Here is a 24,113-nt window from a genome sequence, read left to right on the forward strand (position 1 = left end):
ACAGCCCATATCATACTGAATGGGCAAAAACTGGAAGCATTCCCTTTGAAAACTGGCACAAGACAGGGATGCCCTCTCTCACCACTTCTATTCAACATAGTGTTGGAAGTTCTGTCCAGGGCAATTAGGCAGGAGAAGGAAATCAAGGGTATTCAATTAGGAAAAGAGGAAGTCAAATTGTCCCTGTTTGCAGATGACATGATAGTATATCGAGAAAACCCCATTGTCTCAGCCCAAAATCTCCTTAAGCTGATAAGCAACTTCAGCAAAGTCTCAGGATACAAAATCAATGTACAAATATCACAAGCATTCTTATACATCAATAACAGACAAACAGAGAGCCAAATTATGAGTGAACTCCCATTCACAATTGCTTCAAAGAGAGTAAAATACCTAGGAATCCAACTTACAAGGTATGTGAAGGAACTCTTCCAGGAGAACTACAAGGCACTGCTCAAGGAAATAAAAGAGGATACAAACAAATGGAAGAACATTCCATGCTCATGGGTAGGAAGAATCAATATCATGAAAAAACCATACTGCCCAAGGTAATTTACAGATTCAATGCCATCCCCATCAACCTACCAATGACTTTCTTCACAGAATTGGAAAAAACTACTTTAAAGTTCATATGGAACCAAAAAAGAGTCCACATCACCAAGTCAATCCTAAGCCAAAAGAACAAAGCTGGAGGCATCAAACTACCTGACTTCAAACTATACTACAAGGCTACAGTAACCAAAACATCATGGTACTGGTACCAAAACAGAGATATAGATCAATGGAACAGAACAGAGCCGTCAGAAATAATGCCACATAGCCACAACTATCTGATCTTTGACAAACCTGAGAAAAACAAGAAATGGGGACAGGATTCCCTATTTAATAAATGGTGCTGGGAAAACTGGCTAGTCATATGTAGAAAGTTGAAACTGGATCCCTTCCTTACACCTTATTCAAAAATCAATTCAAGATAGATTAAAGACTTAAATGTTAGACCTAAAACCATAAAAACCCTAGAAGAAAACCTAGGCATTACCATTCAGGACATAGGCATGGGCAAGGACTTCATGTCTAAAACACCAATAGCAATGGCAACAAAAGCCAAAATTGACAAATGGGATCTAATTAAACTCAAGAGCTTCTGCACAGCAAAAGAAACTACCATCAGAGTGAACAAACAACCTACAAAATGGGAGAAAATTTTCGCAACCTACTCATCTGACAAAGGGCTAATATCCAGAATCTACAATGAACGCCAACAAATTTAAAAGAAAAAAATAAACAACTCCATCAAAAAGTGGGTGAAGGACATGAAGAGACACTTCTCAAAATAAGACTTTTATGCAGCCAAAAAACACATGAAAAAATGCTCACCATCACTGGCCGTCAGAGAAATGCAAATCAAAGCCACAATGAGATATCATCTCACACCAGCTAGAATGGCAATCAATAAAAAGTCAGGAAACAACAGGTGCTGGAGAGGATGTGGAGAAATAGAAACTTCATTTTCATGGAGCAGTTTTGAAAGAGTCTTTTTGCAAAAACTGTAAGTGGATATTTGGGGTTCTTTGAGGCCTTCTTTGGAAACGGGAATATCTTCACATAAAAACTGGACAGAAGCATTCTCAGAAACTGCTTTGTGATGTGTGTGTTCAACTCACAGATTTGAACTTTTCCTTTCATAGGGCAGTTTTGAAAAACCCTTTTTGTAGAATCTGCAAGTGTTCATTCAGAGCGCTTTGAGGCCTATTGTGGAAAAGTAAGTATCTACACATAAAAAATAGACAGGGGCATTCTCAGGAACATCTATAACATGTGTGTACTCAACACAGACAGATAAGCCTTTCTTTTGATAGAGCAGTATTGAAAAAGGATTTTTGCAGAATCTGCAAGTGGATATTTGGAGCTATTGAGGCCTTCGGTGGAAACGGGAATATCTTCACAAAAACACTAGACAGAAGTGTTCTCTGAAACTGCTTTGTGTTGTATGCATTCAACTCACAGAGTTGAATCTTTCTTTTGATTGAGTAGTTTTGAAACACTCTTTTTGTAGAATCTCCAAGGGTTCATTAGGTGCGCTTTGAGGCCAATAGTGGAAAAGGAAATATCTTCACATAAAAACGACAGAAGCATTCTCAGAAACACCTTTATGATGTGTGCATTCAACTCACAGAGTTGAACCTTCCTTTTGATAGAGCAGTTTTGAAACAGTGTTTTTGCAGAATCTCTATGTGGATATTTGGAGCTCTTTCCAGCCTTTTTGGAAATGGGAATACCTTCACATAAAAACTAGACAGAAGCATTCTGTGAAACTGCTTTGTGTCGTGTGAATCCAACTCACAGAGTTGAACACTTCTTTTAAAAGAGCAGTTTTGAACTCTCTTTTTCTACAATCTGCAATTGTTCATTAGGGGCGCTTTGAGGCCTGTGGTGGAAAACGAAATATCTTCACATAAAATCCAGACAGAAGCATTCTCTGAAAGTTATTTTTGATGTGTGCTTTCAACTCACAGAGTTCAACATTCCTTTTGAAATTGCAGTTTCGAAACATTCTTTTTATAGTGTTTGCAAGTGGATATTTGGAACTATTTGAGGCATTCGTTGGAAACATGAATATCTTCACATAAAAAGTAGACAAAAGCATTCTCAGAATCTGATTTGTGTTGTATGCACTCAACACATGGAGTTGAACCTTTCTTTTGATACAGCACTTTTGAAACACTATTGTTGTAGAATTTACAACTGTTCGTTAGGAGCGCTGTCAAGCCTACGGTGGAAAAGGAAAGAACTTCACATAAAAACTAGACAGAAGCATAATAAGAAACAACTTTACGATGTGTGCATTCAACTAACAGAGTTAAACCTTCCTTTGGATAGAGCAGTTTTGAAACAGTGTTTTTGCAGAATCTGCATGTGGATATTTGCAGCTTTTTGAAGCGTTCCTTGGAAAAGGGACTGTCTTCACATAAAAACTAGACAGAAGTGTTCTCTGAACCTGCTTTGTGTTGTATGCATTCAACTCACAGAGTTGAATGTTTCTTCAGATAGATAAGTATTTAAACACTCTTTTGTAGAATGTGCAAGTGTTCATTAGGTGTGCTTTGAAGCCTATGCTAGAAAACGAAATATCTTCCCATAAAATCTAGAAAGAAGCATTCTCAGAAACAACTTTACGATGTGTGCATTCAACTCAGACAGATAAGCCTTCCTTTTGATAGAGCAGTTTTGAAACAGTGTTTTTGCAGAATCTGCAAGTGGATATTTGGAGCTCTTGAGGCCTTCGTTGGAAACTGGAATATCTTCTAAAAAACTAGACAGAGGTGTTCTCTGAAACAGCTTTAAAGTGTTGTATGCATTCAACTCACAGAGTTGAATCTTTCTTTTGATAGAGCAGTTTTGAAACACTCTTTTTGTGGAATCTGCAAGTGTTCATTAGGTGGGCTTTGAGGACTATGGTGGAAAAGGAAATATCTTCACATAAAAACGAGACAGAAGCATTCTAAGAAACATCTTTATGATGAGTGCATTCAACTCAGAGAGATAAGCCTTCCTTTTGATAGAGCAGTTTTGAAACAGTGCTTTGCAGAATCTGCAAGTGGATATTTGGGGCGCTTGAGGCCTTCGTTGGAAACGGGAATATCTTCACAAAAAAAGTAGACAGAAGTGTTATCTGAAACTGCTTTGTGTTGTATGCAATCAACTCACAGAGTTGAATCTTTCTTTTGATAGATCAGTTTTGAAACACACTTTTTGTAGACTATGCAAGTGTTCATTAGGAGCACTTTGAGGCCTATGGTGGAAAAGGAATTATCTTCACATAAAAACTAGACCGAAGCATTCTCAGAAACACCTTTATGATGTGAGCATTCAACTCACCCAGTTGAACCTTCCTTTTGATAGAGCAGTTTGATTTGGAGCTCTTTCTTGCCTTCGTTGGAAACGAGACTATCTTCACATAAAAGCTAGACAGAATCGTTCTGTTAAACTGAGTTGTGTAGAGTGAATCCAACTCAGAGAGTTGAATACTTCTTTTAAAAGAGCAGATTTGAAACACTCTTTTTGTAGAATCTGCAATTGTTCATTAGGAGCGCTTTGAGGCCTACGGTGGAAAAGGAAATATCTTCACATAAAATCCAGACAGAAGAGTTGTCTGAAAGTTCTTTATGATGTGTGCTTTCAACTCACAGAGTTCAACCTTCTGTTTCATGGAACAGTTTTGAAAGAGTCTTTTTGCAGTATCTTCAAGTGGATATTTGGAGCTCTTTGAGGCATTCGTAGGAAACGTGAATATCTTCACATAAAAATTAGACAGAAGCATTCTCCGAAACTTCTTTGTGTTGTGTACCTTCGACAGTCAGAGCTGAACCTTTCTTTTGATATAGCACTTTTGAAGCACTCTTTTTGTAGAATTTGCAAGTGTTCATTAGGAGCACTTTGAAGCCTATGATGGAAAAGGAAACAACTTCACATAAAAACTAGACAAAAGCATTCTAAGAAACACGTTTATAATGTGTGCACTCAATTAACAGAGTTGAAATTTCCTTTGGATAGAGCAGTTTTGAAAGAGTGTTTTTGCACAATCTGCAAGAGGGTATTTGGAGCTCTTTGAAGCTTTCGTTGGAAATGGGACTATCATCATATAAAAACTAGACAGAAGTGTCCTCTGAAACAGCTTGGTGTTGTATGCATTCAGCTGACAGAGTTGAACCTTCCTTTTCATGGAGCAGTTTTGAAAGAGTCTTTTTGCAGAATCTGCAAGTGGATATTTGGAGCTCTTTGAGGCCTTCGTTGGAAACGTGAATATCTTCACATAAAAACTAGACAGAAGCATTCTCAGAAACTGCTTTGCCTTGTGTGCTCTCAACACACAGAGCTGACCCTTTCTTTTGAGAGAGCACTTTGGAACACTATTTTTCTAGAATTTGCATGTGTTCCTTAGGAGCGCTTTGAAGCCTAGGGTGGAAAAAGAAACAACTTCACATAAAAATTAGACAGAAGAATTCAAAGAAACAACTTTATGATGTGTGCATTCAACTAGCCGATTTGAACTTTCCTTTGGATAGAGCAGTTTTGAAACAGTGTCTTTGCAGAATCTGTAAGTGGATACTTGGAGGTCTTTAAGGGCTGCGTTAGAAACTTGAATATCTTCACATAAAAACCAGAGAGAAGCATTCTCAGAAACTGCTTTGTGTTGTCAGCACTCGACACACAGAATTGAACCTATCTTCTGAAAGAGCACTTTTCAAACACTCCTTTTTGTAGAATTTGCAAGTATGCATTAGATGCGCTTTGAGGCCTATGGTGGAAAATGAAATATCTTCACATAAAAATTAGACAGAAGCACTCTCAGAAACATCTTTATGATCTGTGCATTCAACTAAGACAGATAAGCCTTCCTTTTCATGGAGCAGTTTTGAAACAGTGTTTTTGCAAAATCTGCAATTGGATATTTGGAGCTGTTGAGGCCTTCATTGAAAGCAGGAATATCTTCACAAAAAAACAAGACAGAAGCGTTCTATGAAACTTCTTTGTGTACTGTGAATCCAACTCACAGATTTGAAACCTTCTTTTGAAAGAGCACTTTCGAATCACTCTTTTTGTAGAATCTGCAACTGTTCATTAGGAGCGCTTTGCGGCCTATGGTGGAAAATGCAATATCTTCACTTAAAATCCAAACAGAAGCATTCTCTGAAAGTTCTTTATGATGTGTGCATTCAACTCAAAGAGTCCATCCTTCCTTTTGATGGAGCAGATTTGAAAGAGTCTTTTTATAGAATCTGCAAGTGGATATTTGGAGCTCTTAGAGGCATTCTTTGGAAACGTGAATATCTTCACATAAAAACTAGACAGAAGCATTCTCAGAAACGGCTTTGTGTTGTGCGCCCTCGACACACAGAGTTGAACCTTTCTTTTGATAGAGCACTTTTGAAACACTCTTTTTGTAAAATTTGCAAGTGTTCATTTTGTGTGCTTTGAAGCCTACAGGGGAAAAGGAAACAACTTCACATAAAAAGTAGAGAGAAGCATTCTAAGAAACACCTTTATGATGTGTGCATTCAACTAACAGAATTGAACGTTCCTTTGGATAGAGCAGTTTTGAAACAATGCATTTGCAGAATCTGCAAGAGGATATTTGCAGCTTCTATCAAGCGTCCATTCGAAACGGGACTATCTTCACATATAAAGTAGACAGAAGTGTTCTCTGAAACAGCTTGGTGTTGTGTACATTCAAATAAAAAAGGTGAACCTTTCTTTTGATAGAGCAGTTTTGAAACTCACTTTCTGAAGTATTTGCAAGTGTTCATTAGGAGCGCTCTGAAGCCTACGGTGGAGAAGGAAACAACTTCATATAAAAACTAGATAGAAGCATTCTCATAAACATCTTTACGATGTGTGCATTCAAATCAGGGAGATAAGCCTTCCTTTTGATAGAGCAGTTTTGAAACAGTGTTTTTGCAGAATCTGCAGGTGGATATTTGGAGATCTTGAGGCCTTCATTGGAAACGGGAATATCTCACACAGAAAAACTAGGCAGAAGCATTCTCAGAAACTACTATGTGTTGTGTGCACTCGACACAAAGAGTTGAACCTATCTTCTGAAAGAGCACTTTTGAAACACTCCTTTCGTAGAAGTTGCAAGTGTTCATTTGGTGCACTTTGAGGCCTATGGTGGAAAAGGAAATATCTTCACATAAAATCTAGACAGAAGCATTCTCTGAAACTGCTTTATGATGTGTGCATTCAACTTACAAATTTGAAACATCCTTTTGATGGAGCAGTATTGAAAGAGTCTTTTTGCAGAATCGGCAAGGGGATATTTGGAGCTCTTTGAGGCCTTGTTTGGAAACGGGAATATCTTCACATAAAAACTGGAAAGAAGCATTCTCAGAAACTGCTTTGTGATGTGTGTGTTCACCTCACAGAATTGAATCTTTCGTTTGATAGAGTAGTTTTCAAACACCCTTTTTGTAGACTCTGCAAGTATTCATTTGGAGCACTGAGTCCTATGGTGGACAAGGAAATTTCTTCACATAAAAACTAGACAGAAACATTCTCAGAAACATCTTTATGATGTGTGCATTCAACTCACAGAGTTGAACATTCCTTTTGATGGAGCAGTTCTGAAACACTGTTTCTGCAGAATCTGCAAGTGTATATTTGGAGCTCTTTCAGGCTTTCGTTGGAAACGGGACTATCTTCAAATAAAAACTAGACAGAAACATTCTGTGAAACTGCTTTGTGTAATGTGAAACCAACTCACAGATTTGAACACTTCTTTTGAAAGAGCAGTTTTGAAACACTCTTTTTGTAGAATCTGCAGTAGTTCATTAGGAGCGCTTTGAGGCCTATGGTGGTAAAGGAAATATCTTCACATAAAATCCAGACAGAAGCATTCTCTGAAAGTTCTTTATGATGTGTGCTTTCAACTTATAGAGTTCAACCTTCGTTTTGATGGAGCAGTTTTGAAAGAGTCTTTTTGCAGAATCTGCAAGTGGATATTTGGAGCTATTTGAGGCCTTCATTGGAAACATGAATACCTTCACAAAAAAACTAGACAGAAGCATTCTCAGAAACTGCCTTGTGTTGTGTGCACTCGATACACAGATTTGAACCTTTGTTTTCATAGAGCACATTTGAAACACTCTTTTGGTAAAATTTGCAAGTGTTCATTAGGAGCGCTTCGAAGCCTACGGTGGAAAAGGAAACAACTTCACGTAAAAACTAGACAGAAGCATTCTAAGAAACACGTTAATAATGTGTGCATTCAACTAACTGAGTTGATCTTTCCTTTGGATAGAGCAGTTGTGAAACACTGTTTTTGCAGAATCTGCAAGGTGATATTTGGAGTTCTTTGAAGCGTTCGTTGGAAAAGGGACTATCTTCACATAAAAACTAGACAGAAGTGTTTTCTGAAACTGCTATCTGCTGTACACATTCAACTCACAGAAGTGAACCTTTCTTTTGATAGAGCACTTTTGAAAAACTGTTTTTGTGGAATCTGCAAGTGTTCACAATGTGCGCTTTGAGGCCTTTGGTGGAAAAGGAAATATCTTCATATAAAATCTAGACAGAAGCATTCTCTCAAACTTCTTTATGATGAGTGAATTCAACTCAGAGAGATGAACCTTCCTTTTCATGGACGGGTTTTGAAAGAGTCTTTTTGCAGAATCTGCAAGTGGATATTTGGAGCTCTTTGAGGCCTTCATTGGTAACGTGAATACCTTCACAAAAAAACTAGACAGAAGCATTATCAGAAACTGCCTTGTGTTGTGTGTGCTCCACAAACAGAGTTGAACCTTTGTTTTGATAGAGCACTTTTGAAACACTCTTTTTGTAGAATTTGCAAGTGTTCATTTGGAGCGCTTCGAAGCCTACTGTGGAAAAGGAAGCAACTTCACTTAAAAACTAGGCACAAGCATTCTAAGAAACACGTTTATAATGTGTGCATTCAACTAACTGAGTTGTTCTTTCCTGTGGATAGAGCAGTTGTGAAACACTGTTTTTGCAGAATCTGCAAGGCGATATTTGGAGCTCTTTGAAGTGTTCATTGGAAAAGGGACTATCTTCACATAAAAACTAGACAGAAGTGTTCTCTGAAACTGCTATGTGTTGTATGCATTCAACTCACACAAGTGAACCTTTCTTTTGATAGAGCAGTTTTGAAAAACTGTTTTTGTAGAATCTGCAAGTGTTCACAATGTGCGCTTTGAGGCATACGGTGGAAAGGGAAATATCTTCACATAAAATCTAGACAGAAGCATTCTCTCAAACTTCTTTATGATGTGTGCATTCCACTCAGAGAGAGGAAACTTCCTTTTCATGGAGGGGTTTTGAAAGAGTGTTTTTGCAGAATCTGGCAGTGGATATTTTGAGCTCTTTGAGGCCTTCGTAGGAAACGGGAATATCTTCACATAAAAACTGGAAAGAAGCATTCTCAGAAAATGATTTGTGATGTGTGTGCTCAACTCACAGAGTTGAACCCTTCCTTTCATACAACAGTTAAGAAACACCCTTTTTGTAGGATCTGCAAGTGTTCATTTGGAGCGCTTCGAGGCCTATGGTGGAAAAGGACATATCTTCACATAAAAACTAGACAGAAGCATTGTCAGAAACAACTTTATGATGTGTGCATTCAACTCACAGAGTTCAACCTTCCTTTTCATAGACCAGTTTTCAAACAGTCTGCAAGTGTATATTTGGAGTTCCTTCCGGCATTCATTGGAAACAGGAATATCTTCACATAAAAACTAGACAGAAGAGTTCTGGTAAACTGCTTTCTGTAGTGTGAACCCAACTCACAGAGTTGAACTTTTCTTTTGAAAGAGCAGTTTTGAAACACTGTTTTTGTAGAATCAGCAATTGTTCATTAAGAGCACTTAGAGGCCTATGGTGGAAAACAAAATATCTTCACATAAAATCCAGTCAGAAGCATTCTCTGAAAGTTATTTATGATGTCTGCTTTCAACTCACAGACTTCAAGCTTCCATTTCAAAGAGCAGTTTTGAAAGACTCTTTTCATAGGATCTGCAAGTGGATATTTGGAGCTCTTTCAGGCCTTCATTGGAAAGGTGAATATCTTCACATAAAAACTAGACAGATGCATTCTCAGAAACTGCTTTGTGTTGTGTGCACTCGACACAGAGAATTGAAGCTTTCTTTTGATAGAGCACTTTTGAAACACTCTGTTTATTGAATTTGCAATGTTCATTAGGAGCGCTTTGAAGCCTACGGTGGAAAAGGAAACAACTTCACATAAAAACTAGACAGAAGCATTCTAAGAAACACCTTTATGATGTGTGCATTCAACTAACAGAGTTGAACCTTTCTTCAGATAGAGCAGTTTTGAAGCAGTGTTTTTGAAGAATATGCAAGAGGATATTTGGAGCTCTTTGAAGCATTCGTTGGAAGCGGGACTATCTTCACATAAAAAATAGAGAGAAGTGTTGTCTGAAACAGCTTTGCGTTGTATGCATTCTCGGAAACTTCTTTGTGATGTGCGCATTGAACTCACAAAGTTGAACCTTCCTTTTCATATGGCAGTGTTGAAACACTCTTTTAGTAGAATTTGCAAGGGATATATGCAGTGCTAACAGGCCAACACTGGAAAAGGAAATATGTTCACATAAAAACTAGACCGAAGCATTCTCAGAAACTTTCCTGTGATTTATGGATTCAACTCACAGAGTGGAAACTTCCTATTGATAGCACAGTTTTGAAACATTCTTTTTCTAGAATCTGCAAGTGGTTATCTGGAGCGATTTGCGGCCTATGCTGGAAAAGGAAATATCTTCACATAAAAACTAGACAGAAGAATTCTCAGAAACTTCTTTTTGACGAGTGCATTCAACACGCAGACTTGAACCTTTCTTTTGAAAGAGCAGTTTTCAAACACTCTTTTTGTAGAATCTGCAAGTGGACGTTTGGAACGTTTTGTGGCATATGCTGGGAAATGAAATATATTCACATAAAAACTAGACAGAAGCATTCCCAGAAACTTCTTCATTATGTTTGCTTTCAACTCACAGAGTTGAACCTTGCCTTTGATAGAGCAGTTTTGAAACACTCTTTTTGTAGAATCTGCAAGTGGATATTGGGAGAGCTTTGAAGATTATGATGGAAAAGGAAATATCATAAAATAAAATCTAGAAAGAACATTCTCAAGAATTTCTTGGTGATGAGTGCATGCAAGTCACAGAGTGGAGCCTTCCTGTAGATAGAACAGTTTGGGGACATTCTTTTTGTAGAGTCCGCAAGGGGACATTTGGAGCGCTTTGTTGTCTATGCTGGAAAAGGAAATATCTTCACATAAATACTAGACAGAAGCATTCTCAGAAACTTCTTTGTGTTTTGTGCATTGAACTCACAGACTCGAACATTCCTTTTGATAGGTCAGTTTTGAGATACTCTTTTAGTAGAATCTCCAAATGGATATATGGATCGATTTGGGGCCTACAAGGGAAAAGGAAATATCTTCAAATAGAAACTAGTCAGAAGAATTCTCAGAACGTTCCCTGTGCTTTGTGCATTCAACTCACAAAGTTCAACCTTCCTTTTGATAGAGCAGGTTTGAAACACTCTTTTTGTAGAATCTGCAGGTGGATATTTGGAGCGTTTTGAGGCCTATGCTGGGAAATGAAATATCTTCACCTAAAAACTAGACAGAAGCATTCTCAGAAACTTCTGTGTGATGAGTGCATTCAACTCACAGACTTGAGCGTTCCTTTTCATAGAACAGTTTGGAAACACTCCTTTTGTAGAATCCGCAATTGTTTATTTGGAGCGCTTTGAGGCCTATGTTGGAAAAGGAAATATTTTCACATAAAAACTAGACAGAAGCATTCTCAGAAACTTCTTCCTGATGTGTGCATTCAACTCGCAGAGTTAAACCATCCTTTTCATAGAGCTGTTTTGAAACACAGTTTTTATAGACTCTGCAAGTGGATATTTGGGGCGCTGTGAGACCTATGCTGGAAAGGGAAATAACTTCACATAAAAACTAGAATGAAGCATTCGAAGAAACTTCTTTTTCATGTGTACTTTCAACTTACAGACTTGAACCTTCCCTTTGATAGAGAAGTTTTCAAACACTCTTTTGGTAGAATCTGCCAGTGGATATTTGAAGCGCTTTGAGGCCTATGCTCGAAAAGAAAATATCTTCTCATAAAAACTAGACAGAAGCATTGTCAAAAAATTTTGAGATGAGTGCATTCAACTCACAGGCTTGAAACTTCCTTTTCATAGAGCAGTTTTGAAACACTCTTTTTGAAGAATATGCAATTGGATATTTGGAGCTCTTTGAGGCCTATCCTGGGAAACGAAATATCATTACACAAAAATTAGACAGGAGCATTCTCAGAAATTTCTTGTTGATGAGTGCATTCAACTCAGAGTTGAATCTTCCTTTTGATAGAGCAGTTTTGAAACACACTTACTGTAGAATCTGTAAGTGGATACTTGGTGTGCTGTGAGGCCTATCCTGGAAAGGAAAATGTCTTCACTTACAAACTGCACAGAAACATTCTCAGAAACTGATAATGTGTGCATTCAACTTCCAGAGTTGAACCTTCCTTTTGATACTGCAGTTTTGAAACACTCTTTTTGAAGTATCTGTAAGTGGATATTTTTAGCGCTTTGAGTCCTATGCTGAAAAAGCAAATATCTTCACATAAAAACTAGAAAGCAGCATTCCCATATACTGCTTTGGGACGTGTGCATTCAACTCACAGAGTTGAACAATCCTTTTCATAGAGCAGTTCTGTAACACTCTTTTTGTGGAAACGGCAAGTAGATATTTGGTGCGATTGCGACCTCGTTTGGAAAAAGAAATCTATTCAGATGAAAACCACACAAAAGCATTCTCAGAAACTTCATTCTGATGAGTGCATTCAACTCACACAGTTAAACCTTCCTTTTGATAGAACACTTTTGAAACACTCTTTTTGTACATTCTCCAAGCGGATATTTGGAGTGCTTTGAGGCCCATGCTGGAAAAGTTAACATCTTCACATAAAAACTAGGCAGAAGCATTCTCAGAAACTTTTTCATGATGTGTCCATTCATCTCAAACAGTTGAACCTTCCTTTTCAAAGAGCAGTTTTGGAACACTCTTTTAGTAGAATCTCCAAGTGGTTATCTGGAGTGCTAAGAGGCCAGCACTGGAAAAGCAAACATCTTCATATAAAAAGTAGACAGAAGCATTCTCAGAAACTTCTTTCGGATGTGTGCATTCAACTCACAGAGTGGAGACTTCATTTTGATAGAATAGTTTTGAAACACTCTTTTTGTAGAATATGGAAGTGGATATTTGGAGCGCTTTGGGGCTTATGCGGGAAAAGGAAATATCTTCACGTAAAAACTAGACAGAAGAATTCTCAGAAACTTCTTTGTGATGAGTACATTCAACTCACACAGTTGAACCTTCCTATTGATATAACAGTTTTGAAACACTCTTTTTGTAGGTTCTCGAAGCAGATATTTGGAGCGCATTGAGGCCTAGGCTGGAAAAGGAACTATCTTCACATAAAAACTAGACAGAAGCATTCTCAGAAAGCTTCCTATGCCTCCTGCATTCAATACAGAGTTCAACCCTCCTTTTGATAGAGCAGTTTTGAAAAACTCTTTTTGTAGAATGTTCAAGTGGATATTTGGAGGGCTTTGAGGTCTATGTTGGGAAATGAAATATCTTCCAACAGAAAATAGACAGAAGCATTCTCAGGAACATCTTGGTGATGTGTGCATTCAACTAAGAGAGTTGAATCTTCCTTTTCATTGAGCAGTTTTGAAACACTCTTTTAGTAGAATCTGCAAGGGGATATTTGCAGCGCTTTGAGGCCAATGCTGTAAAAGGAATTATCTTCCCATAAAAACCAGACACAAGCATTCTCAGAAACTTTTTGTGAAACGTGCAATCAACTCACAGAGTTGAACATTCCTTTTGATAGAGCAGTATTGAAACACTCTTTTTGTAGAATCTGAGAGTGTATATTTGGAGCGCTTTGAGGCCTAAGGTGGAAAAGGAAATATCATCACATAAAAACTACACAGAAGCATTCTCAGAAACTACTTTGTGATGAGTGCATTCAACTCACAGACTTGAACATTCCTTTTGATAGAACAGTTTGGAAGCACTCTTTTTGTAGAATCTGCTGTGGGATATTTGGAGGGCTATGAGGCCTATGCTGGAAAATTAAATATCTTCATATAAAAACAATACAGAATCATTTTCAGAAACTTCATTGTGATGTGCACATTCAACACACAGTATTGAACCTTCTTTTTGATGCAGCAGTTTTGAAACAGTCTTTCAGTAGAATCTGTAAGTGGATATTTGGAGTGCTATGAAACATACTTTGGAAAAGGAAATATCTTCACATAAAAACTAGACAGAAGCATTCTCATAAACTTCCCGGTTCTTTAGGCATTCAACTCATGGAGTTGAACCTTCCTTTTGAGAGCGCATTCTTCAAACACTCTTTGTGTAGATTCTCAAAGAGGATATTTGGAGCGCTTTGAGGACTAGCCTGGAAAAGGAAATATCTTCATATAAAAATTCAACAGAAGAATTCTCAAAATCTTCTTTGTGATGTGTGCATTGAACTTACAGAGTTGAACCTTCCTTTTCATAGGGCAGCTTTGAAACACTCTTTTAGTAGAATCTGCAAGTGGATATATGGGGTAATTGGAGGCCTGCAATGGAAAAGGAAATATCTTCACATATACGCTAGACGGAATAATTCTCAGAAGGTTCCCTGTGCTTTGTGCATTCAACTCACAGGCCTGAAACTTCCTTTTGAAAGAGCACTTGTGAAACACACTTTTTGTAGAATCTGCAAGTGGATATTTGGAGCGCTTTGAAGCCTAATCTGGGAAATGAAATATCTTCACGTAAAATCCAGACAGAAGCAATCTCAGAAATTTCTTCGTGGTGTGTGCATTCAAATAACATAGTGGAAATTTCCTTTTCATTCAGCAGTTTAAAACACGCTTTTGTAAAATCTGCAAGTGGGTATTTGGAGTGCTTTGAGGATTATGCTGGGAAAGGAAATACCTTCACATAAAAACTAGGTGGAAGAATTCTCAAAAACTTCCTTGTGATGAGTGCATTCAGCTGACAGGCTTGAACCTCCTTTTTGAAAGAGCAATTTTGAAACACGCTTTTAGTAGAATCTGCAAGTGGATATATGGAGCTCTTTGAGGCCTTTGCTGGAAAATGAAATATCTTCTCCTAAAAACCAGACAGAAGCATTCTAAGATACTTCTTCATGATGTGTGCGTTCAACTCACAGAGTTGAACCTCCCTTTTCATTGCGCAGATTTAAACAAACTTTGTGTAGTATCTGCAAGTGGATATTTGGAGCGCTTTGAGGCCTATGGTGGAAAATGAAACACCTTCACATAAAAACTAGACAGAAGCATTCCCAGAAACTTCTCTGTGATGAGTGCATTCAACTCACAGAGTGGAACCTTCTTCTTGGTAGAACAGTTTTGAAACACTCTTTTTGTAGAATCTGTAAGTCGATATTTGGAACGCTTTTAGGCCTCTGTTTGCAAAGTAAATATCTTCACATAAGAACTAGACAGAAGCATTCTCGGAAACTTCTTTGTGATGTGCGCATTGAACTCACAAAGTTGAACCTTCCTTTTCATATGGCAGTGTTGAAACACGCTTTTAGTAGAATTTGCAAGGGATATATGCAGTGCTAACAGGCCAACACTGGAAAAGGAAATATGTTCACATAAAAACTAGACTGAAGCATTCTCAGAAACTTTCCTGTGATTTATGGATTCAACTCACAGAGTGGAAACTTCCTATTGATAGCACAGTTTTGAAACATTCTTTTTCTAGAATCTGCAAGTGGTTATCTGGAGCGATTTGCGGCCTATGCTGGGAAAGGAAATATCTTCACATAAAAACTAGACAGAAGAATTCTCAGAAACTTCTTTTTGACGAGTGCATTCAACACGCAGACTTGAACCTTTCTTTTGAAAGAGCAGTTTTCAAACACTCTTTTTGTAGAATCTGCAAGTGGACGTTTGGAACGTTTTGTGGCATATGCTGGGAAATGAAATATATTCACATAAAAACTAGACAGAAGCATGCCCAGAAACTTCTTCATTATGTTTGCTTTGAACTCACAGAGTTGAACCTTGCCTTTGATAGAGCAGTTTTGAAACACTCTTTTTGTAGAATCTGCAAGTGGATATTGGGAGAGCTTTGAAGATTATGATGGAAAAGGAAATATCATAAAATAAAATCTAGAAAGAACATTCTCAAGAATTTCTTTGTGATGAGTGCATGCAAGTCACAGAGTGGAGCCTTCCTGTAGATAGAACAGTTTGGGGACCTTCTTTTTGTAGAATCCGCAAGGGGATATTTGGAGCGCTTTGTTGTCTATGCTGGAAAAGGAAATATCTTCACATAAATACTAGACAGAAGCATTCTCAGAAACTTCTTTGTGTTTTGTGCATTGAACTCACAGACTCGAACATTCCTTTTGATAGGTCAGTTTTGAGATACTCTTTTAGTAGAATCTCCAAATGGATACATGGATCGATTTGGGGCCTACAAGGGAAAAGGAAATATCTTCAAATAGAAACTAGTCAGAAGAATTCTCAGAACGTTCCCTGTGCTTTGTGCATTCAACTCACAAAGTTCAACCTTCCTTTTGATAGAGCAGGTTTGAAACACTCTTTTTGTAGAATCTGCAGGTGGATATTTGGAGCGTTTTGAGGCCTATGCTGGGAAATGAAATATCTTCACCTAAAAACTAGACAGAAGCATTCTCAGAAACTTCTGTGTGATGAGTGCATTCAACTCACAGACTTGAGCGTTCCTTTTCATAGAACAGTTTGGAAACACTCCTTTTGTAGAATCCGCAATTGTTTATTTGGAGCGCTTTGAGGCCTATGTTGGAAAAGGAAATATTTTCACATAAAAACTAGACAGAAGCATTCTCAGAAACTTCTTCCTGATGTGTGCATTCAACTCGCAGAGTTAAACCATCCTTTTCATAGAGCTGTTTTGAAACACAGTTTTTATAGACTCTGCAAGTGGATATTTGGGGCGCTGTGAGACCTATGCTGGAAAGGGAAATAACTTCACATAAAAACTAGAATGAAGCATTCGAAGAAACTTCTTTTTCGTGTGTACTTTCAACTTACAGACTTGAACCTTCCTTTTGATGGAGAAGTTTTCAAACACTCTTTTGGTAGAATCTGCCAGTGGATATTTGAAGCGCTTTGAGGCCTATGCTCGAAAAGAAAATATCTTCTCATAAAAACTAGACAGAAGCATTGTCAAAAAATTTTGAGATGAGTGCATTCAACTCACAGGCTTGAAACTTCCTTTTCATAGAGCAGTTTTGAAACACTCTTTTTGAAGAATATGCAATTGGATATTTGGAGCTGTTTGAGGCCTATCCTGGGAAACGAAATATCATTACACAAAAATTAGACAGGAACATTCTCAGAAATTTCTTTTTGATGAGTGCATTCAACTCAGAGTTGAATCTTCCTTTTGATAGAGCAGTTTTGAAACACACTTACTGTAGAATCTGTAAGTGGATACTTGGTGTGCTGTGAGGCCTATCCTGGAAAAGAAAATGTCTTCACTTACAAACCGCACAGAAACATTCTCAGAAACTGATAATGTGTGCATTCAACTTCCAGAGTTGAACCTTCCTTTTGATACTGCGGTTTTGAAACACTCTTTTTGAAGTATCTGTAAGTGGATATTTTTAGCGCTTTGAGTCCTATGCTGAAAAAGCAAATATCTTCACATAAAAACTAGAAAGCAGCATTCCCATATACTGCTTTGGGACGTGTGCATTCAACTCCCAGAGTTGAACAATCCTTTTCATAGAGCAGTTCTGTAACACTCTTTTTGTGGAAACGGCAAGTAGATATTTGGTGCGATTGCGACCTCCTTTGGAAAAAGAAATCTATTCAGATGAAAACCACACAAAAGCATTCTCAGAAACTTCATTCTGATGAGTGCATTCAACTCACACAGTTAAACCTTCCTTTTGATAGAACACTTTTGAAACACTCTTTTTGTACATTCTCCAAGCGGATATTTGGAGTGCTTTGAGGCCCATGCTGGAAAAGTTAACATCTTCACATAAAAACTAGGCAGAAGCATTCTCAGAAACTTTTTCATGATGTGTCCATTCATCTCAAACAGTTGAACCTTCCTTTTCACAGAGCAGTTTTGGAACACTCTTTTAGTAGAATCTCCAAGTGGATATCTGGAGTGCTAAGAGGCCAGCACTGGAAAAGCAAACATCTTCATATAAAAAGTAGACAGAAGCATTCTCAGAAACTTCTTTCGGATGTGTGCATTCAACTCACAGAGTGGAGACTTCATTTTGATAGAACGGTTTTGAAACACTCTTTTTGTAGAATATGGAAGTGGATATTTGGAGCGCTTTGGGGCTTATGCGGGAAAAGGAAATATCTTCACGTAAAAACTAGACAGAAGCATTCTCAGAAACTTCTTTCTGATGAGTACATTCAACTCACACAGTTGAACCTTCCTATTGATATAACAGTTTTGAAACCCTCTTTTTGTAGGTTCTCGAAGCAGATATTTGGAGCGCATTGAGGCCTAGGCTGGAAAAGGAACTATCTTCACATAAAAACCAGACAGAAGCATTCTCAGAAAGCTTCCTATGCCTCCTGCATTCAATACAGAGTTCAACCCTCCTTTTGATAGAGCAGTTTTGAAAAACTCTTTTTGTAGAATGTTCAAGTGGATATTTGGAGGGCTTTGAGGTCTATGTTGGGAAATGAAATATCTTCCAACAGAAAATAGACAGAAGCATTCTCAGGAACATCTTGGTGATGTGTGCATTCAACTAAGAGAGTTGAATCTTCCTTTTCATTGAGCAGTTTTGAAACACTCTTTTAGTAGAATCTGCAAGGGGATATTTGCAGCGCTTTGAGGCCAATGCTGTAAAAGGAATTATCTTCCCATAAAAACCAGACACAAGCATTCTCAGAAACTTTTTGTGAAACGTGCAATCAACTCACAGAGTTGAACATTCCTTTTGATAGAGCAGTATTGAAACACTCTTTTTGTAGAATCTGAGAGTGTATATTTGGAGCGCTTTGAGGCCTAAGGTGGAAAAGGAAATATCATCACATAAAAACTACACAGAAGCATTCTCAGAAACTACTTTGTGATGAGTGCATTCAACTCACAGACTTGAACATTCCTTTTGATAGAACAGTTTGGAAGCACTCTTTCTGTAGAATCTGCTGTGGGATATTTGGAGGGCTATGAGGCCTATGCTGGAAAATTAAATATCTTCATATAAAAACAATACAGAATCATTTTCAGAAACTTCATTGTGATGTGCACATTCAACACACAGTATTGAACCTTCTTTTTGATGCAGCAGTTTTGAAACAGTCTTTCAGTAGAATCTGTAAGTGGATATTTGGAGTGCTATGAAACATACTTTGGAAAAGGAAATATCTTCACATAAAAACTAGACAGAAGCATTCTCATAAACTTCCCGGTTCTTTAGGCATTCAACTCATGGAGTTGAACCTTCCTTTTGAGAGCGCATTCTTCAAACACTCTTTGTGTAGATTCTCAAAGAGGATATTTGGAGCGCTTTGAGGACTAGCCTGGAAAAGGAAATATCTTCATATAAAAATTAAACAGAAGAATTCTCAAAATCTTCTTTGTGATGTGTGCATTGAACTTACAGAGTTGAACCTTCCTTTTCATAGGGCAGCTTTGAAACACTCTTTTAGTAGAATCTGCAAGTGGATATATGGGGTAATTGGAGGCCTGCAATGGAAAAGGAAATATCTTCACATATACACTAGACGGAATAATTCTCAGAAGGTTCCCTGTGCTTTGTGCATTCAACTCACAGGCCTGAAACTTCCTTTTGAAAGAGCACTTGTGAAACACACTCTTTGTAGAATCTGCAAGTGGATATTTGGAGCGCTTTGAAGCCTATTCTGGGAAATGAAATATCTTCACGTAAAATCTAGACAGAAGCATTCTCAGAAACTTCTTCGTGGTGTGTGCATTCAAATAACATAGTGGAAATTTCCTTTTCATAGAGCAGTTTTAAACACGCTTTTGTAAAATCTGCAAGTGGGTATTTGGAGTGCTTTGAGGATTATGCTGGGAAAGGAAATACCTTCACATAAAAACTAGGTGGAAGAATTCTCAAAAACTTCCTTGTGATGAGTGCATTCAACTGACAGGCTTGAACCTTCTTTTTGAAAGAGCAATTTTGAAACACGCTTTTAGTAGAATCTGCAAGTGGATATATGGAGCTCTTTGAGGCCTTTGCTGGAAAATGAAATATCTTCTCCTAAAAACCAGACAGAAGCATTCTAAGATACTTCTTCATGATGTGTGCGTTCAACTCACAGAGTTGAACCTCCCTTTTCATTGCGCAGTTTTAAACAAACTTTGTGTAGTATCTGCAAGTGGATATTTGGAGCGCTTTGAGGCCTATGGTGGAAAATGAAACACCTTCACATAAAAACTAGACAGAAGCATTCCCAGAAACTTCTTTGTGATGAGTGCATTCAACTCACAGAGTGGAACCTTCTTCTTGGTAGAACAGTTTTGAAACACTCCTTTTGTAGAATCTGTAAGTCGATATTTGGAACGCTTTTAGGCCTCTGTTTGCAAAGTAAATATCTTCACATAAGAACTAGACAGAAGCATTCTCGGAAACTTCTTTGTGATGTGCGCATTGAACTCACAAAGTTGAACCTTCCTTTTCATATGGCAGTGTTGAAACACTCTTTTAGTAGAATTTGCAAGGGATATATGCAGTGCTAACAGGCCAACACTGGAAAAGCAAATATGTTCACATAAAAACTAGACTGAAGCATTCTCAGAAACTTTCCTGTGATTTATGGATTCAACTCACAGAGTGGAAACTTCCTATTGATAGCACAGTTTTGAAACATTCTTTTTCTAGAATCTGCAAGTGGTTATCTGGAGCGATTTGCGGCCTATGCTGGAAAAGGAAATATCTTCACATAAAAACTAGACAGAAGAATTCTCAGAAACTTCTTTTTGACGAGTGCATTCAACACGCAGACTTGAACCTTTCTTTTGAAAGAGCAGTTTTCAAACACTCTTTTTGTAGAATCTGCAAGTGGACGTTTGGAACGTTTTGTGGCATATGCTGGGAAATGAAATATATTCACATAAAAACTAGACAGAAGCATGCCCAGAAACTTCTTCATTATGTTTGCTTTGAACTCACAGAGTTGAACCTTGCCTTTGATAGAGCAGTTTTGAAACACTCTTTTTGTAGAATCTGCAAGTGGATATTGGGAGAGCTTTGAAGATTATGATGGAAAAGGAAATATCATAAAATAAAATCTAGAAAGAACATTCTCAAGAATTTCTTTGTGATGAGTGCATGCAAGTCACAGAGTGGAGCCTTCCTGTAGATAGAACAGTTTGGGGACATTCTTTTTGTAGAATCCGCAAGGGGATATTTGGAGCGCTTTGTTGTCTATGCTGGAAAAGGAAATATCTTCACATAAATACTAGACAGAAGCATTCTCAGAAACTTCTTTGTGTTTTGTGCATTGAACTCACAGACTCGAACATTCCTTTTGATAGGTCAGTTTTGAGATACTCTTTTAGTAGAATCTCCAAATGGATATATGGATCGATTTGGGGCCTACAAGGGAAAAGGAAATATCTTCAAATAGAAACTAGTCAGAAGAATTCTCAGAACGTTCCCTGTGCTTTGTGCATTCAACTCACAAAGTTCAACCTTCCTTTTGATAGAGCAGGTTTGAAACACTCTTTTTGTAGAATCTGCAGGTGGATATTTGGAGCGTTTTGAGGCCTATGCTGGGAAATGAAATATCTTCACCTAAAAACTAGACAGAAGCATTCTCAGAAACTTCTGTGTGATGAGTGCATTCAACTCACAGACTTGAGCGTTCCTTTTCATAGAACAGTTTGGAAACACTCCTTTTGTAGAATCCGCAATTGTTTATTTGGAGCGCTTTGAGGCCTATGTTGGAAAAGGAAATATTTTCACATAAAAACTAGACAGAAGCATTCTCAGAAACTTCTTCCTGATGTGTGCATTCAACTCGCAGAGTTAAACCATCCTTTTCATAGAGCTGTTTTGAAACACAGTTTTTATAGACTCTGCAAGTGGATATTTGGGGCGCTGTGAGACCTATGCTGGAAAGGGAAATAACTTCACATAAAAACTAGAATGAAGCACTCGAAGAAACTTCTTTTTCATGTGTACTTTCAACTTACAGACTTGAACCTTCCTTTTGATGGAGAAGTTTTCAAACACTCTTTTGGTAGAATCTGCCAGTGGATATTTGAAGCGCTTTGAGGCCTATGCTCGAAAAGAAAATATCTTCTCATAAAAACTAGACAGAAGCATTGTCAAAAAATTTTGAGATGAGTGCATTCAACTCACAGGCTTGAAACTTCCTTTTCATAGAGCAGTTTTGAAACACTCTTTTTGAAGAATATGCAATTGGACATTTGGAGCTGTTTGAGGCCTATCCTGGGAAACGAAATATCATTACACAAAAATTAGACAGGAACATTCTCAGAAATTTCTTTTTGATGAGTGCATTCAACTCAGAGTTGAATCTTCCTTTTGATAGAGCAGTTTTGAAACACACTTACTGTAGAATCTGTAAGTGGATACTTGGTGTGCTGTGAGGCCTATCCTGGAAAAGAAAATGTCTTCACTTACAAACCGCACAGAAACATTCTCAGAAACTGATAATGTGTGCATTCAACTTCCAGAGTTGAACCTTCCTTTTGATACTGCGGTTTTGAAACACTCTTTTTGAAGTATCTGTAAGTGGATATTTTTAGCGCTTTGAGTCCTATGCTGAAAAAGCAAATATCTTCACATAAAAACTAGAAAGCAGCATTCCCATATACTGCTTTGGGACGTGTGCATTCAACTCACAGAGTTGAACAATCCTTTTCATAGAGCAGTTCTGTAACACTCTTTTTGTGGAAACGGCAAGTAGATATTTGGTGCGATTGTGACCTCCTTTGGAAAAAGAAATCTATTCAGATGAAAACCACACAAAAGCATTCTCAGAAACTTCATTCTGATGAGTGCATTCAACTCACACAGTTAAACCTTCCTTTTGATAGAACACTTTTGAAACACTCTTTTTGTACATTCTCCAAGCGGATATTTGGAGTGCTTTGAGGCCCATGCTGGAAAAGTTAACATCTTCACATAAAAACTAGGCAGAAGCATTCTCAGAAACTTTTTCATGATGTGTCCATTCATCTCAAACAGTTGAACCTTCCTTTTCACAGAGCAGTTTTGGAACACTCTTTTAGTAGAATCTCCAAGTGGATATCTGGAGTGCTAAGAGGCCAGCACTGGAAAAGCAAACATCTTCATATAAAAAGTAGACAGAAGCATTCTCAGAAACTTCTTTCGGATGTGTGCATTCAACTCACAGAGTGGAGACTTCATTTTGATAGAACGGTTTTGGAACACTCTTTTTGTAGAATATGGAAGTGGATATTTGGAGCGCTTTGGGGCTTATGCGGGAAAAGGAAATATCTTCACGTAAAAACTAGACAGAAGCATTCTCAGAAACTTCTTTCTGATGAGTACATTCAACTCACACAGTTGAACCTTCCTATTGATATAACAGTTTTGAAACCCTCTTTTTGTAGGTTCTCGAAGCAGATATTTGGAGCGCATTGAGGCCTAGGCTGGAAAAGGAACTATCTTCACATAAAAACCAGACAGAAGCATTCTCAGAAAGCTTCCTATGCCTCCTGCATTCAATACAGAGTTCAACCCTCCTTTTGATAGAGCAGTTTTGAAAAACTCTTTTTGTAGAATGTTCAAGTGGATATTTGGAGGGCTTTGAGGTCTATGTTGGGAAATGAAATATCTTCCAACAGAAAATAGACAGAAGCATTCTCAGGAACATCTTGGTGATGTGTGCATTCAACTAAGAGAGTTGAATCTTCCTTTTCATTGAGCAGTTTTGAAACACTCTTTTAGTAGAATCTGCAAGGGGATATTTGCAGCGCTTTGAGGCCAATGCTGTAAAAGGAATTATCTTCCCATAAAAACCAGACACAAGCATTCTCAGAAACTTTTTGTGAAACGTGCAATCAACTCACAGAGTTGAACATTCCTTTTGATAGAGCAGTATTGAAACACTCTTTTTGTAGAATCTGAGAGTGTATATTTGGAGCGCTTTGAGGCCTAAGGTGGAAAAGGAAATATCATCACATAAAAACTACACAGAAGCATTCTCAGAAACTACTTTGTGATGAGTGCATTCAACTCACAGACTTGAACATTCCTTTTGATAGAACAGTTTGGAAGCACTCTTTCTGTAGAATCTGCTGTGGGATATTTGGAGGGCTATGAGGCCTATGCTGGAAAATTAAATATCTTCATATAAAAACAATACAGAATCATTTTCAGAAACTTCATTGTGATGTGCACATTCAACACACAGTATTGAACCTTCTTTTTGATGCAGCAGTTTTGAAACAGTCTTTCAGTAGAATCTGTAAGTGGATATTTGGAGTGCTATGAAACATACTTTGGAAAAGGAAATATCTTCACATAAAAACTAGA

Source organism: Pongo pygmaeus, chromosome 15, assembly GCF_028885625.2.
Source record: "Pongo pygmaeus isolate AG05252 chromosome 15, NHGRI_mPonPyg2-v2.0_pri, whole genome shotgun sequence".
Classification (NCBI taxonomy): Eukaryota; Metazoa; Chordata; class Mammalia; order Primates; family Hominidae; genus Pongo; species Pongo pygmaeus.